We start from the raw sequence: 16,367 nt of genomic DNA, 5'->3' as shown, positions 1-16,367 counted from the left end.
GATACTGTAATTGGCTTCCTCAACAATTTAGAAAACATAAGCAATTTCAAAAAGATCATTTGCCTAGTAATGATATACATGTGGGGGAAAAGATTGTAGACAAACACAGTATAACAAAAGTGTTACATGTGGGTTGTGCTTATGGGTCAGTACTAATGTTCCTTTATATATATATAGGTGTACACAGAGCACAGAGACGGTGAAGCAGAAAAAGATTGAACCACATAAATAGAGAAGAAATACTATGACAACAAGAATAGCAGGTGCAAGAGGCAGGGAGACAGTTGAAAAATGGCAGTCAGGACTCTTGTTACCACTGAAGGAAAGACAAATACACAGAGTTAATTAGTACCAGCTGTTAAGTAACTGGAGGACTGTGTTAAGAAAGAAGCTTCTTTAACTTACCGTTAGAAAGCAGTGCTTGATAACATGGCAATTACTCTGGCTGCCTATCAGTTCAGATGCCAAAACTTCAAAAATGTCCCTCAGATCCACCAGACCACTTGACCCAGAGTTGAAATTCAGGATGCTCTGGACACTTACTTTCTTTTGTCCCTCTCTCCAACCCTAGAATGTAAACATCATTGACGGGACTTGGTTTACCATATAAGCGGCTTTTATCCCCCCTTACCTATAATAGAATTCATAATAGGTTAGCCAACAGTATTTTTTTAATGCTCAAAAATGAACTAGATATGACTGTTTATCAACCTATGGAAAAAAAATCCCAACTTAAACTGTAATTCTTAAATTATAACAGTTAAATAAACCCCAATTTTTGGATAGATTGTGTAAAATGGGATTTTAGGGTAAAATGCCTACTTTACACCAAAATGTTTCTATTAACATGGAAGATAATCTAAAAATGAAAGTTTTTTAGAATGAACACACAGGCTAGTTTTTATAGCAGTGTAGCAGCCTAAATGAAAGATTTTGCGATTTCAAATTTACAAAAGGGCAAGCATCACTGTCATTTTTTTTCTATGTGAGTGGTCAGCACCGAATACATAAAAGCATAAACAAATACATCCACAACTCATAAACATTTAAAACATACTAACCAGATGACACAGCTTTCTGCCCATGCCCTTGCAATGAATCATTATGGCCATCAACTTTTACGTTATTGCTAACACTTTATAGCCTTTTCTGAGAGACGAATTTTATGATTTGCACCACTCTTTGGGAATAATGCAGCTTATGTCCACGATGACAAGATGAACGTAAATCTACCTGATGCTTACTTGTGTTTTGAAGAAGTGGGTTTAAAGAATCTGAGTATTTTTATTTAGAATGTTTCTTCAATACAGTCCCAATGAAATACAGAAACTATAGAAAAGTGATTTTCTTTGTTGTACACATTGTTGTACACTTTCTTTTTTTCTTTGTGTCTTTCAGTTACAATAACTTAAACTTATTAAGTGCTTGCTATATGCTGGTCATTATTATAGGCATGTTTTATATATTTTGTAAATCTTCATGATGATGCTATGAAAAATGCCATACTTTCACTCTTTTAATAGACATAGAACCTGAGGGAGAAGGGTTAATTAAGTAGCAAATGTTTATACACTTCATCAATTATTAACTTATTTAACAAGCATTATTAAATATCTTTTTATACTAGGCATTGTTTGGGGGATTAGGGATAAAACTGTGGACAAATAGACAAGTTCTCACTCTTAGAATGCTTAAATTCCTTTAAGAGATAGAGATGAAAAAAAAATTATAAAATGAATGAGATAATTTCCAATACTGATATATGTATAAAATATATATATATATATATAGCTCTAAATGAAGTAGATATGGTAATAGAGTGTGACTTTATTTTAAATTATTTTTTATTTAAGGATAGTTAATTTTGTTGTTTAGTCACTAAGCTGTGTCTGACTCTTTGCAATCCCGTGGAATGTAGCCTGCCAGGCTCTTCTCTATATAGGATTTCCCAAGCAAGAATACTGGAATGGTTTGCCATTTCCTTTTCCAGGAGGTCTTTGCTACCCAGGGATCGAAATCACTCCTACATTAGCAGCAGATTCTTTACCACATTAGCAGCAGATTCTTTACCACTGAGCCAGGTATTACTTTTAGTTATGTAGTGTAGTGATTCAATATTTGTATAGCTAATACTCTGAGTAAAGTCATAAAATAGTAATTGTTTTCCCTGTGCTTATAATATGTCCTTGTATCTTATATTATACATAATAGATTGTGTTTTGTAATCCCTTAACCCAATCTTGCCTCTCTCCCTTCCTTCTCCCTACTTGTAACCACTAGTTTCTTCTCTATATCTATGTTTCTCTTTTGTTACATTCATTTCATTTCATTTGTTAGATTCCACACATAAATAATAACATACAGTATTTATCTCTAATTATTTAAGTAAGTATAGCACCCTCTAGGTCTATCCAAAAAAGGAGAAAAGGAAAGATATACCATTTGAATGCAGAGTTCCGAAGAATAGCAAGGAGAGAAAATAAATCCTTCTTCAGTGATCTGTGCAAAGAAATAGAGGAAAATAATAGAATGGGAGAGACTAGAGATGTATTCAAGAAAATTCAAGATACCAAGGGAACATTTCATGCAAAAATGGGCACAATAAAGGACAGAAATTGTATGGACCTAGCAGAAGCAGAAGATATTAAGAAGAGGTGGCAAAAAAACACAGAGGAACTGTACAAAAAAAATCATCATGACCCAGATAATCATGATGTAATTACTAGAGCCAGACATCCTGGAATACAAAGTCAAGTGGGCCTTAGGAAACATAACTACAAACAAAGCTAGTGGGGGTGATGGAATTCCAGTTGAGCTATTTCAAATCCTAAGAGATGATGCTGTGAAAGTGCTGCACTCAATATGCCAGTAAATTTGGAAAACTCAGCAGTGGCCACAGGACTGGAGAAGGTCAGTTTTCATTCCAATCCCAAAGAAAGGCAGTGCCAAAGAATGCTCAAACTACAGCACAATTGCACTCATCTCACACACTAGCAAAATAATGCTCAAAATTCTCCAAGCCAGGCTTCAACAGTATGTTAACTGTGAACTTGCACAAGTACAAGCTGGATTTAGAAAAGGCAGAGGAAACAGAGATCAAATTGCCAACATCCGTTGAATCATAGAAAAAGCAATAGAGTTCCAGAAAAACATCTATTTCTGCTTTATTGACTATGCCAATGCCTTTGACTGTGTGGATTACAACAAACTGTGAAAAATTCTTCAAGAGATGGGAATACCAGACCACCTGATCTGCCTCTTGAGAAATCTGTATGCAGGTCAGGAAGCAACAGTTAGAACTGGACATGGAACAACAGACTGGTTCCAAACTGGGAAAGGAGTATGTCAAGATTGTGTATTGTCACCCTGCTTATTTAACTTATATGAAGAGTACATCATGAGAAACGCTGGACTGGATGAAGCACAAGCTGGAATCAAGACTGCCAGGAGAAATATAAAGAACCTCAGATATGCAGATGACACCACCCTTACAGCAGAAAGCAAAGAAGAACTAAAGAGCCTCTTGATGACAGTGAAAGAGGAGAGTGAAAAGTTGGCTTAAAAACTCAACATTCAGAAAACTAAGATCATGGCATCCGGTCTCATCAGTTCAGTTCAGTTCAGTTCAGCCGCTCAGTCGTGTCCGACTCTTTGTGACCCCATGAACTGGTCACTTCATGGCAAATAGATGGGGAAATAGTGGAAACACTGACAGACTTTATTTTAGGGGGCTCCAAAGTCACTGCAGATGGTGACTACAGCCATGAAATTAAAAGACGCTTGCTCCTTGGAAGAAAAGTTATGACCAACCCAGACAGCATATTAAAAAGCAGAGACATTACTTTGCCAACAAAGGTCTGTCTAGTCAAAGCTATGGTTTTTCCAGTAGTCATGTATGGATGTGAGAGTTGGACTATAAAGAAAGCTGAGCACCAAAGAATTGATGTTTTTGAACTGTGGTGTTGGAGAAGACTCTTGAGAGTCCCTTGGACTGCAAGGAGATCCAACCAGTCCATCCTAAAGGAGATTAGTCCTGAATATCCATTGGAAGGACTGATGCTGAAGCTGAAAGTCCAATACTTTGGCCACCTGATGCAAAGAACTGATTCATTTGAAATGACCTGGATGCTGGGAAAGATTGAAGGCAGGAGGAGAAGGAGACAACAGAGGATGAAATGGTTGGATGGCATCACCAACTCAATGGACATGAGTTTGAGCAAGCTCTGGGAGTTGGTGATGGACAGGGAGGCCTGGTGTGCTGCTGTCCATGGGGTCGCAAAGAGTCAGACATGACTGAACAACTGAACTCAACTGACTGATGTCTGTCCATACTTTTGGTCCTTCTGTGTTTTTGCAAAAGGTAAGGATGTGGAGAAAAGGGAACACTATTGCGCTGTTGGTGGCAACACAAGCTGGTGCAGCCACAATAGAAAAATGTTACAAAGTTTCCTCAAAACAGAAGATAGAACTAGACTGTGAGAGAGTCAAAGAAAACTTAAATAAATGAAAATCTAGTTGAAACTCAATGTGGAGGCAGACCAGGCATGAGATCCAGAGAGAGTTCCAGTCAAGGTGAAGAGTAATAAGAACAGAAAGAAGTCCAGCGTACCTGGGGAACAGAGCAGGAAAGGTGACAAAACCCAGATCAGTCGGGTAAATCCATGTCCTCTGACTTTGGAAGCTGCATTCTAATAAAATAGATAACAGATTTTCAGTCACAAAGTATTCTCAGCTCAGTAGTGGACCACAAAAATTCTAACACTTAGACCAAGTAGCTACTCCTCCAAAGTGTAAAATCTTGGAGAATTTTCTAGTGTTCCTAAAACTTATACAAACTTTGCATTCTATACCCAATACATCTTTTGTTTGTTTTAACATGAGAATATATTCTCCATTCCTTAGAAATTTTGAATTCTGGGAAGATGAGCTATATTTCTTCTGAGACTTTGCATGGAGCCCCCATGGAGCACTTCTTAGCACACCTGGTGTATACAATGTATTTTGAGAAACACAATTAATATAGCTCAAGGTAACTACTGGGTAAATGCTTAATGAATGGATGAGTGAACATATTCAGCCTGTTCCTCCCCTCTAAGTGTGTGGAGGTGTTGAAATATAAAGTTAAATATCTTGTCAAGAGGTGACAAAGCATAGTGTTAAGTATACCTATGATCTATTTTTCTTTTTTTAGGTTTGAATTTTGACATTAGCATTTGTTGTCATGTGACCTTAAACAGATCATTTCATCTCTATGTGACTGAGTTTCCTCACCTGTAATAGTTGGGATAATAAAATACAGAGCCATCAAAGGATAAGGATTGGATGATATGCTCCAGGCAAGAATACTGGAGTGGGTAGCCATTCCTTTCTCCAGGAGATCTTCCCAATCCAGGGATTGAACCCCAGTATTCCACACGGCAGGCAGATTCTTTATTATCTGAGCCACCAGGGAAACCCAAGGAAGGAACATGATAATGCATATAAAGAACTTAACATGATGCTTTGAATATTAAGTCCTGTGGGGGGGCATGGAGTATCCCACTGTTTGCCCATGCCTAAAAGGGGATCTGCTTTCAGGGACATGTGGATGAGTATCTCAACAGTGAAACAGTAAAACTCAGAATATTCTAACAGCTGGAAGGGGCATTGGGGGACCGTATTCAGCTATTGTATCTTGGTGGTATGGTATCTGTTGCTTGGGAAGCTCTTGAATAATTATTGAATAAATACATCAATAAGTGAAGATATGATAAAAAGGGTGGTATGTCACATAAAATTAACCAGTAAATATTTGATAATATAATTTTTAAGTTAATTCATTTTTCTTATAGTTTATGAAGGGTCTAATTTTGTCTCAACATGGCATTGCTGCCAAAAGTATTTCATGGCCAACTATCTTTTTTTTTTTTTATGGCCAAGTATCTTAAAGACATCAGGGGTATTATGATTGAAAAATCTCTTATCCAAGGAACTGGATAAAAATTTATCATCCTAACGTATGCTGATAAACTGCTCTCTGGAAAAAATATCTCCTATTTGTTGTATCTATAGATTTTTATGATGTCAAATACCCTTATGCCTTGGCCTATTTCAAAGAATCCATGTGACATTACTGAATGCAGAGACAGAAACAGACAAATCAGTTTTAGCTCTTGGGAGTTGGTATGAACCAGCTCCAACAAACTACTGCTTAGTTATACCCCAATTTTCTAAACTTATTCAGCTTTCCCCACCTTTTGTCTAACAGCATGCTTATTGGTTAAGTGTGGAAATTTTTTATGGGGCACGTCCTTGTGAAAGTCCTCTCTAAGTTGTAATGTCCTCTTATTTATGTTCCCATTAACTTTCTCAAGTGGGCAACAAAGGGAGAGGTTAGAGCTGGGGAATGGTTCCTGGAGATGGTGTTTCAGGTACCTGAGCTCATCTTGTCATGTATGTCTTTCATAAAATGGACTGAGACCCAGTGGTGTAAGAGAGGGCCCATCTAATCTGGTTCTCCTCTTTGAAGTCCCAGAAATTCACTCATGTCAGTGCCCAGAGGGGTCAAGTCCAGAGTGGCTGGCTAAGCTGGGCTAGTGAAACTAGAATGGTACTGAGACAACATAAAAATGACATGTCAAATATTATCGTATGCTAGTCACACCTGATGAGAAAGCAGACTTGAACTGGAAACTACTAACTGACTTACTATAAGAAAATAAAATAACAGAGACTAAAAGAATTTGAAATCTATTGATTAATCCAGGCACTACAGGGATTAGTAATATAATTTAACAAGATCAAGACAAGATCATCTGATCCTCTCATTTCACTTTAGGGCTGAACTTGCCACGGGCACTGTTGGCTGAAGTTGCTTTTACCAATGTGACCAATAACAGAATGGGTCCTGTTAAAATTGACATCTATTACCTTCCAATGATTCCATGGTTGAACACACCCCATCCCCAAATGTTACTGCATTATTTCTCTATATCTTTTTTATATTTAAGGTATAGTTTAGTCCCAGGTGTTAAAATATTCTCTTTCAGAGCTTTTGAATATCTCTACTTTGATCAATTATATTTCATTCTCACTCATTCCCAGTCACATAATAATCTTTCTCTTTAATTTCCTAACTGTTGATGTTACCACACTGTAACTCTAAATTGCTAAAAAATAACATCAAATATAATATTGGAAAAATCTTGGGATTCGGGGATATTTATTCTTCCAAAAAGACTAAGCGTGCATTCATATTGCCAAATTCTCATGGAGCACTGGGAATAAAATTATCAGAAAGATAGACATGATTCCAATCTTCATGAATTTATAAACCCATTAGTTCTGTATAGGCTGTATAGACTGTCTGTATAGGCAAGTTACTTCATCTCTTGGAACCTTGGTTTCCTAACCTGTAAAATGACTGTAGTAATACCTAGCTTGCAGATTGTGCTGGAGAAATATAATTAAAGACAAAATTTTCTCCCAACCTAAAAATCCTCTCTACAAAGTTAGTAGGGAAAGAAAACAGTTTTATTATTAAAACAAACAAACAAAAAAAACATTAACCGGAGTTTTGCACATCACAGACAATATGCTAAGAGACTGCAAAGACAGAAAGAAATCTCACCCTTTCATCTTACATACCTGTGCTTGAGATAAAGAATAAAGAGTCCTCAAGTAAGAAGACTTCACAATACCATTTGCCACACATAGTTCATCCCAATTTCACTTCACAGTTGGAGTAACCATCTGTATTAGTTAATTGACTTTATGTAGAAGAAAAGTAAACATTTCATATCTTTAATAAAGGAAGCAGTTATGCAACTTGGAGCAACCCATGAAGTTGGGTTCCTACCCTACCACTGAAACCAGGAGGTAGGGGTGCTATCTCCCTTGATGTTTTTATTCCAAGTAAATGGTTCCCGGGTATTTGAGAAAGACATTCCTGGTCATAAAGCTGACAAAAGACCTATCTAGTTTTTCAAAGAATTTATATGCATTTGAAAAAGAAGAGAAAGTACTTATAAATTTAAGTTTTCTAAAGTAAATAGTCTGAATAAAAAAAGGGAAGGATATCCTCCCTTATTTTCAATAGAGAGAAGTAACCCTATTATTATTTTATCTGCCCTTATACTTGTAATAAGAATTGAAAAATGTGTGAAAAAAAGTGAAAGTGAGTAATATATATATAAATGTAAAATCATTCTGTAAACTCCTTAATGGCTTTACATATTGAAAGTGTCATTTAACTGGAGTAGACATTTTAATTCCTTGAATTAGAGACATTTTGAAGGCAGATGGTTAAATGGCCATACTCTTAGAAAGGGCCCAAGCCAGTCTGTACAAAGACAGGAAAGAAGGAAAGAGGAAGCCTCTGCAGGCCACAGTTGAGTGCTTTGCATAATTAGAACAAATCCTGTCTGTTGGGAAAAAAATTTTGATACAATTATGCCCAGAATATGTTTGAATTTGTGTGTCACTAGAACAGCATAGCCTTTTTTCAATAGTCCAAAAGCAAACAGAAATATTTGTAATCTTTCTAACAGAGGGATGACAGGAGATAACAATATGTAGGCAATTCTAACTATTAGCATTTGGACAGTTTAAAATGTGGTAGACTGGCTGTTGAAAGCCTGGGTATTGACATCCAACGACCCAGACTTCAATCTAAGTTTCAGTACTTACTAATAGAACAAACTTGTAAAAATTCCTCAATCTCCTTACAGCTCATTTTCCTCCTCATCTATAAAACTGGGATCATAGTGCCCACTCAGTAGGATCACTGTAAGATTTATAAGTGTTTACTTACTGTCTGGCATATAGTAGATGTCAATAAATGGTGATGGCCACTACCATCGTCTTCATTACTAAGAAAAATAATAAGTGGGTTGGGAAAGCTTTGGAAAAATGAAATGATCCTTGAAATAACTGTTTAGAGTCTGGTTTGGTTTCTAGTTTTTTAGTTTGTATAGAAAAGTTGCAGCTATTACAGGTAGGTTAAAAGTTAAATCAGTAGAACCTGAACAGCAATTTGATTAAATAAACAGACAATACTAAGCCATTGTCATCTGTTTGAGATTGATTGCTTTAATTAAGATTGATTGTTTTAATGGACTCAATTCTTCACTCCTTGTCCTGGGACTTTGGAGCACCTCTTATCGAGGCAGAATATATTTTCTCTCTGTATCACTGTGGCCAATGAGATGTTAATAGGAATGAGCCAACAGAAGCTTATACAGGAACTGCACATTTCCACTGGTCTGGTCCTCTTATATCTCTGCTATTGCGAGAAGGACATGTCTGGGGCAGCCTGTGGCAGTTTGAGAGACACATGGGCCATAGCCAAATTGCTCCAGTCACCTTAGCTGACAGCCAGGCAACCTCTATACATGTGTGGAAAGCCAGCCAAGATCAGAGGAGCTGATCCAGATGCCTATGTTATCAACTGTCTGTTGTATATCATGGAGAGCTGTGGTTATTTGTTACTCAACAACACATAACTGAAAGATCATCAGATAGTTATAACATCATGCCCTCACCAGAAATGAAAGAAAGTACTGCCTCACAAGGTTATTGTAAGGATTAAAACAAACAAATATACAAAGCACCTGGCATTACAGCAGCACTTACTAAGGGCTAGTTTTTGAGACTGAAGAAGTCAACTTTCAATAAAGGTCTATAAACTTTTCAAAATGCAATCTTTTTTAATATTTGTGATTCCTACAGTATGTATTAGATACAACAAAGAAAAAATAGCAATGCTGTATTAGAAACTTAACTTTAGATTCATGTACGTTTATAATTCCAGAGTAGACTTCCCTTTTGCATGTTTATATATTGCTTTTAAAAAACCCATTTTATATGACAGATATTAAAATAAGTCCCTCTTTAAACAATGAACTTCTAAGACAGGACTTTATTTTTCCATTTTTCCCCATTAATACAATGGCCTTATTTTCCATTTACATAATGGACTCTGAGCAGTCAATGATTGGTTAAATTGCTCATTCTGCCTCTTGCCTGCAAGGCTTTTGCTGTGAGCAAGCATCAAGCACAAAATCTGACTGCCATGGAACATTAAACAGGTATTCTCCTTTTTAAACTTTGTGATCTCAATTTCCCGGAGTTATCCAATAGAAAACAGATGCAAATTAAGAGCTCAATTCCCAAAAATAATAGGTAGCATTTATGCTGGCTTCCTATGGAGATGACTCAGAAAAGTATGGAAGGCACAGCTAGCACTTCCAAATGAAATGTGTGTTCCTATAGTTTCATAAATATCCTTCTTGTTCTCTTCCAAATATTGACCTTTCTGTGCTGAATGCAAAGGTAAACACAGGCACAAACAGGTAGAACCAAAGCAGAAAACTGGCTCTCTTTAGAATACACTTTGATGGGTTTTACTGCTTCTTTTTTTAGACATACTAAAGAAAGAGGAACAGATTTATGCAATATGACTTATACCGGCTGAACAGTGCAATAAAGGGCCATGAAGTTGATCAGTTTCTAGCCCTCTCTCAATATTATAGCAAAAGATCTCTAGCATTCCAGAGAAAGTCATTAAGAAAAGATTCTTTGTTTTTGCTTGTGTGAATAGTGTGTGCGTTGTCTGTTTGTTCTTTTGCTTTATTTTTGCTTTATGAGGGGAAGAAAAAAAAAGGAAAAGAAAAATGGTTCCTTTATGTGTTGATATGTTTATAGCAATCTTAAGAGTTGAGAGCACGTTTCACCTACATTCATTACAGAAAGGCTTCACATAGACTTTGGTTTTCTCTAGAAAGTTTGTGATCTTTGGTGACATTAATGGAAAAGGACATGGAAAAGTGAATCCAAAATGTGACTTGTATTTAGGGAAACGGAAAGTCAGCATGAAGACTGAGAACAGCATCAACTTCTACAGTGAACTAAACTCTGTTTCAGATGACCATTTGATCGGAACAATTTGTAGGACCACACTAAGTTTATTGAGGCTTTTCACTAAGGAAATCAGTCATAGACATACAGCATAACTAAGTACTTGATAAGTGTTTAATGAAAGGATGTGAAGCTGGTCTAGGCAGATATTAAGGTGGAGAATTGGTAGCTTGCCTGTTAGGTGAGCATGGAGACAAATTGTTGGGTTCTTGGAAATAACCAGGCATTTGACATATGACAGAGATAATAGCTGCTGATAATTCATTTTTCTTACAATTATTCAGCAAATTGAGATCATTGATAAGGAAATCTTGGCTATAAGAAGGTATCAACTTCACCCCACTCTTTACAGCTCAGATGTTTACAGGCAGCTGGTGCCAAAACTGCAAAAAGAAGACATTGATACCTACTCTGACAAATTGCCAGAGATCATTCTCTATTTATATTCAAGCCTCTATCCCTGCTCTCATTTCCATGGTTTAGAATTTTGTTGTTGTTAGGAACTAACTTAAGCCAATTGTCTGTGTACATTTATTAGATTATCTGTGGTAGATTTTGGTAGCTGCTCTGGTTAGAGATGAGTGTTAGCTACTCTTTGACAACATCAAAACCTAACACTTATAAAAGCAAGTGTCAAAGAGGATTCAGTCACACTTGGAGATATTTTTTAGAAATACTATTTGTTTAAAAAACTAGACAACAGCTCAACAGCCCTCCTCTGTAAATTCAAAGATGTACCAGTTCCCTGTTCTTTGGGTTCTGTGAGCATAACATGTTGTCTCTGGGTTCACTGAGATGATGTGAAATATAGAAGCAGGATTCAATTAGTTTTACAATCACCATCAGGTAAACAGATTTTTCTGACATTATAATTTCAGAATCTAGCCTCCAGCACTATCCTGAAGAGTGAAGAATGGAGGTTTCACTGGACTTCCTATTTATGTTAGGGTGAGGAATGTCTCCAAATTCTTAGACAAAACATAGATCTTGAATACTACTAATATGTCACCATTAAAAACCCATTCTTTAATATTTATTAAATTAATTAGCAAATCCTCTGGTATTGATCAGAAAGAAAATATAGCTAACTCATGTAACAATCATCTCTGGAGCAAGGTCTTTCTGCTCTCAAATTCCTATCAATTGTGAATTCCTGAAATGACTACCTCTAGATTACAAATTCAAATACATCTCACACACACACATATATTGTCTTCAAATTTATAAATTGCATACATACAACAGATGTCAAAATCTTTTGGCTTTCTCAGCTTTTTTGAATTGTCAACTTAAAAAATAATCACAACCTAAAAGTTGAGAGTTATGTTTTATTCAGCGGAAAATTTTAGCCCAGGAGACAGCATCTCAACTAACTCTTAACTAACTCAGAGGAGTCAAAGGGAGGAGCCAGGTTACATAGAAGTTTTGCAACAAAGGTCAGGTAGTCTGAACTTCAAAAGATTATTGTGAATTAAAGGAAAACCAGATATCCCAAGTTAAGGAATTCAGGGCTCTTATATGTATGGGAGGGCTTTCCAGGTGGTGCTAGCAGCAACGAACTCACCCTTCAATGCAGAAGACAGAAGAGATGCAGGTTACATCCCTGAGTCAGGAAGATCCCCTGGAAGAACACATGGCAACCCCCTCCAGTATTCTTTCCTGGAGAATCTCATGGACAGAGGAGCCTGGCAGGCTACAGTCCATAGGGTCACACAGAATCAGACGTGACTAAAACAACTGAGCAGGCACACATGCTCTATGTATAGGAAGATGTGAGAGTCTGGGCTTACTGAAATCATTCCTTTCACATGCATCTCAGCTATCGGGTGCCAGTACCCTTTGCTTTTCATATCCTGAGTTCCTCAGTGCTCACCATAGGGAGTGACTGCAGCCTGATGGCCAGCAGATCATGCTGGTGTTCTTTCTCCTTCCTGAGTGTCCTCAGGGCTCAGGAATTCACGTTTGGAGGACCAGAATCACTGAGGACTGTGACAGCCTTGTTTACTGACATGGCAAGAAAGACTCCATTTCTTTGAACCTTCACAGAGTTTTTAGACTCACTGTTTTGATTTTTTTGGTATTCTATTTGGGACCTATTTTGTTTTACAATTTATTTTCAGCACCCCTACACCTCTCCCCTCCCCTTCCCCAAGGTTTTCTCTAGCTCTAGCCTCATAAAACCCTGTGGGCTATGCCTTCCCTCAGTCCTATAATAGAAGAGGGGAGATTGAAGAAAACAATGTTTCTAAATACCTCCAGAACATTGAAGAGTAAAATATGTGTGATTAGTAGTAAGAGCAAATGGTGCTGAATGAAAAAAAAAAATCTTTCTGGTAGAGGCCAGGAAGTAGAAAGAACACATATAGTTTTGGATTCACTTCTCTTTATATTTGATATCTGACTTCACCATTTGCTGCCTGTATCACCCCATGCACATTGCTCTGTGAATCTTAGTTTCCTCATATGGTAAATGGACGTAGTTTTTACATATATGCATATATATATATTTATGCATATATAGTGACATATATAATATGCTCAGGTAGTGCATACCTTTCTTTATAAATCTTACATACCTTACTTTATAAATCTTACATACTTTACTTTATAAATCATATAACATCGATATTAATAAGTAATCTGTATTATTATTGTTGCGGTTGTTGACATTACTGATTGATATTGTTATTGAGGATATTAATATCATCCTATAGACAAGATGTGAAATTATGAGAAATCATTGAGACTCATAAAATGAAAAAGTCCTCTCATGGGCATATGAAAGGAATTTCCCTGTGAATTAGTTGTAGATAGAAGACTATACTAATGATTAGTATAAATTATTAATAGTTTGCATGTACACAGTTTATTGACCACCATTGATATGTAAATGTATGTTGTGATTGTCTTCGGTAAAGGTGCCTTTCTTCCTGAAAGACATGCATTTAGATTTATATGAGCGTGTATGGTACCCTATATTTTATGTGGATGGTAATCCCAAAGGAAGAAATACAAATAGAAGTCTTTATAGGGATCTGGATTATAATCCTAACAGAAAATTGCACAGTAGACATTCTAGTATAATGGTTATGAACTTTAACTGAATAAGACAAGTCTAGGTTGTAATCTGGCTTCACCCTTTAAAAGCCATGAGATCTCACTTATAAAAACAAAGTGAAGAACAGAAAAGTCTGAGAGTAAAATAAGGTAATGTATAGAAAGCACTTTTCACAGTACCTGATGCATAGTAAATGCTAATTTTATTCACTCGACAGAGAGAAAAACAAAATCTCTCAGATCTGTATATATGTGTGCACAAATACACACACACACACACACACACACACACACACACACACACACACACACACACATGTAATTATTGCAAAAGACAAATTTGTCTCCAAAAAATTTCTAGATATTTTGGTCATCAGGAAAATGTTTGAATGTGGACCTATACTTCCATCAGGCATAATGAAGAGAGTTTGCAATTAATCTCAGATCACTCTACAGGAGAGACACAATATAAGGTCTAAGATCCCAATGGAGACTGAGCTGAAAACCAGCTGATCCTGCTTAAACACGTCCCCCTGCCCTTAGATTCCCATGTTCCTGGGAGCACAAAATCTGATTTCTCTTTTTTCTCAGTTGACAGTCAGCTTCTGCCAACAGGCTGAAACGGAAATAAGACTCCTAGAAGCTTGCTGAGACTCTGTGGATAAAAGTCAGTGTTAATGGTGCCCTGAGCTCCATTCAAACCAAAGGCCTGAACAGTTGTCCCTAAGTACAGGGAGCCCCCTCTGAGACCAAAATCCACGGATGCTCAAGTCCCTAACATAAAATGACGAAGTACCATGAATCTGCAGGTTTGCTATATGCAGATTTCATTCATACTTCGTTGACTCCTTGCATGTGAATCCATAAATACAGAGGGCAGACTGTATTGCATAGCTGTTCTACACTGCTAAAGTGGGTGGTCTTCAGTGTTTTGCAGGCCTTACCCATTTCAGGTATTCAATAAGTATGTTATGGGCTTCCCTGGTGGCTCAGATGGTAAAGAATCCTTCTTCAATGCGGGACACCTGGGTTTGATCCCCGGGTTGGGAAGATCCCCTGGAGGAGGGCATGGCAACCAACTCCAATATTCTTGCTTAGAGAATCCCCATGGATGGAGGAGCCTGGCGGGCTACAGTCCATGGGGTCACAAAGATGCAGACATGACTGAGCAACTAACCACACACACACAAGTATGTTCCATGCTGGAGAAACTGTAGAAGTCACAAAAATAATAACTGTAATAATATATGCAAACATGTTTGCTTTTTGCCTATATGTTCCAATCACTGGGCTAAAAACTCTTGTAACCTCCCCAATTACTGAATGAAATAGGCACTATTATTTCCATCAGTTTGAGAAATTGAGACTTAAGAAGCTAATTAAAACTGCTCAAAGCTGCATAGCTCACTGAAATTTTGATTCAGGCAGAAAACTAGATTTTTAACCTTCAAGCTAAAGTATCTCTTTTTCACAAGCCTTCCTAACCATGAAGTGACAGGGCACAACCACCAAAAAACCCTGCAAACAGCTGCCATTCAGGCCCTGATCCAGTGTGTTCGAAAGCCAGAGCTGCTCTGCGCACCACAGTCCCGGCATTGCTCCAACCCAGAATAGTCAGGACAATCCTCCACCTTTAGGGCTTCCCAGGTGGCTCAGTGGTAAAGAATCTGCTTGCAATGTAAGAGATACAGGAGATATGGGTTCTATTCCTGGGTCAGGAAGATCCCTTGGAGGAAAATATCAATCCACCCCAGTATTTTTGCCTGGAGGATCCCATGGACACAGTGGCCTTACAGGTTACAGTTCATGGGGTTGCAAAGAGCCTGACATGACTGAGCACACACACACATACACATATGCCCAGAACCACCATTAAGACTGATTGAAAGCCCATCTGTCCTGCCTCCCTTGTACGTCTAGTCCTATCTTGCTTTCTTACACTTTATTTTTCAGTCTAGGCTCCACACATACTAAGTTTCTTTAATTTCTGCAAATTAACCTGCTTTCACGGCTATCACATGTGCTGTCAGGGCACAGTTGTATCTCTGCCCAAGATACACGGTCCACCCTTTTCTTCTCATCAGCGCTCTGATGTCCCGACTAGTTTACCTGGTGCCTTGCACCTATACAGCCAGGGATTTGACTATAGGATCAGTGACTTTCTCTGCTAACCAAGTCTTAATATTTGCCCCTGACATTAAGGACATATTTCTTCTCAATTACATTTCCCAACATTTTATATCTTTTGGAAATAGCACCTTGTAAAGGAAGCAGGGACAGGAAGGGACTAGTGCCTGCAAACTTCTAAGAAGTCTTGAACTTAAAACTTTAAACTGAATCAGGATGCTTCCATGGATCATAGGGTTTAACATCAGTCTGTTTTTTCCTAAGCATCTGAGTCCTAGGTGTACAAT

Source organism: Dama dama, chromosome 20 (assembly GCF_033118175.1).
Source record: "Dama dama isolate Ldn47 chromosome 20, ASM3311817v1, whole genome shotgun sequence".
NCBI classification, from domain to species: Eukaryota; Metazoa; Chordata; class Mammalia; order Artiodactyla; family Cervidae; genus Dama; species Dama dama.
Note: the sequence above shows the minus strand (reverse complement) of the source record.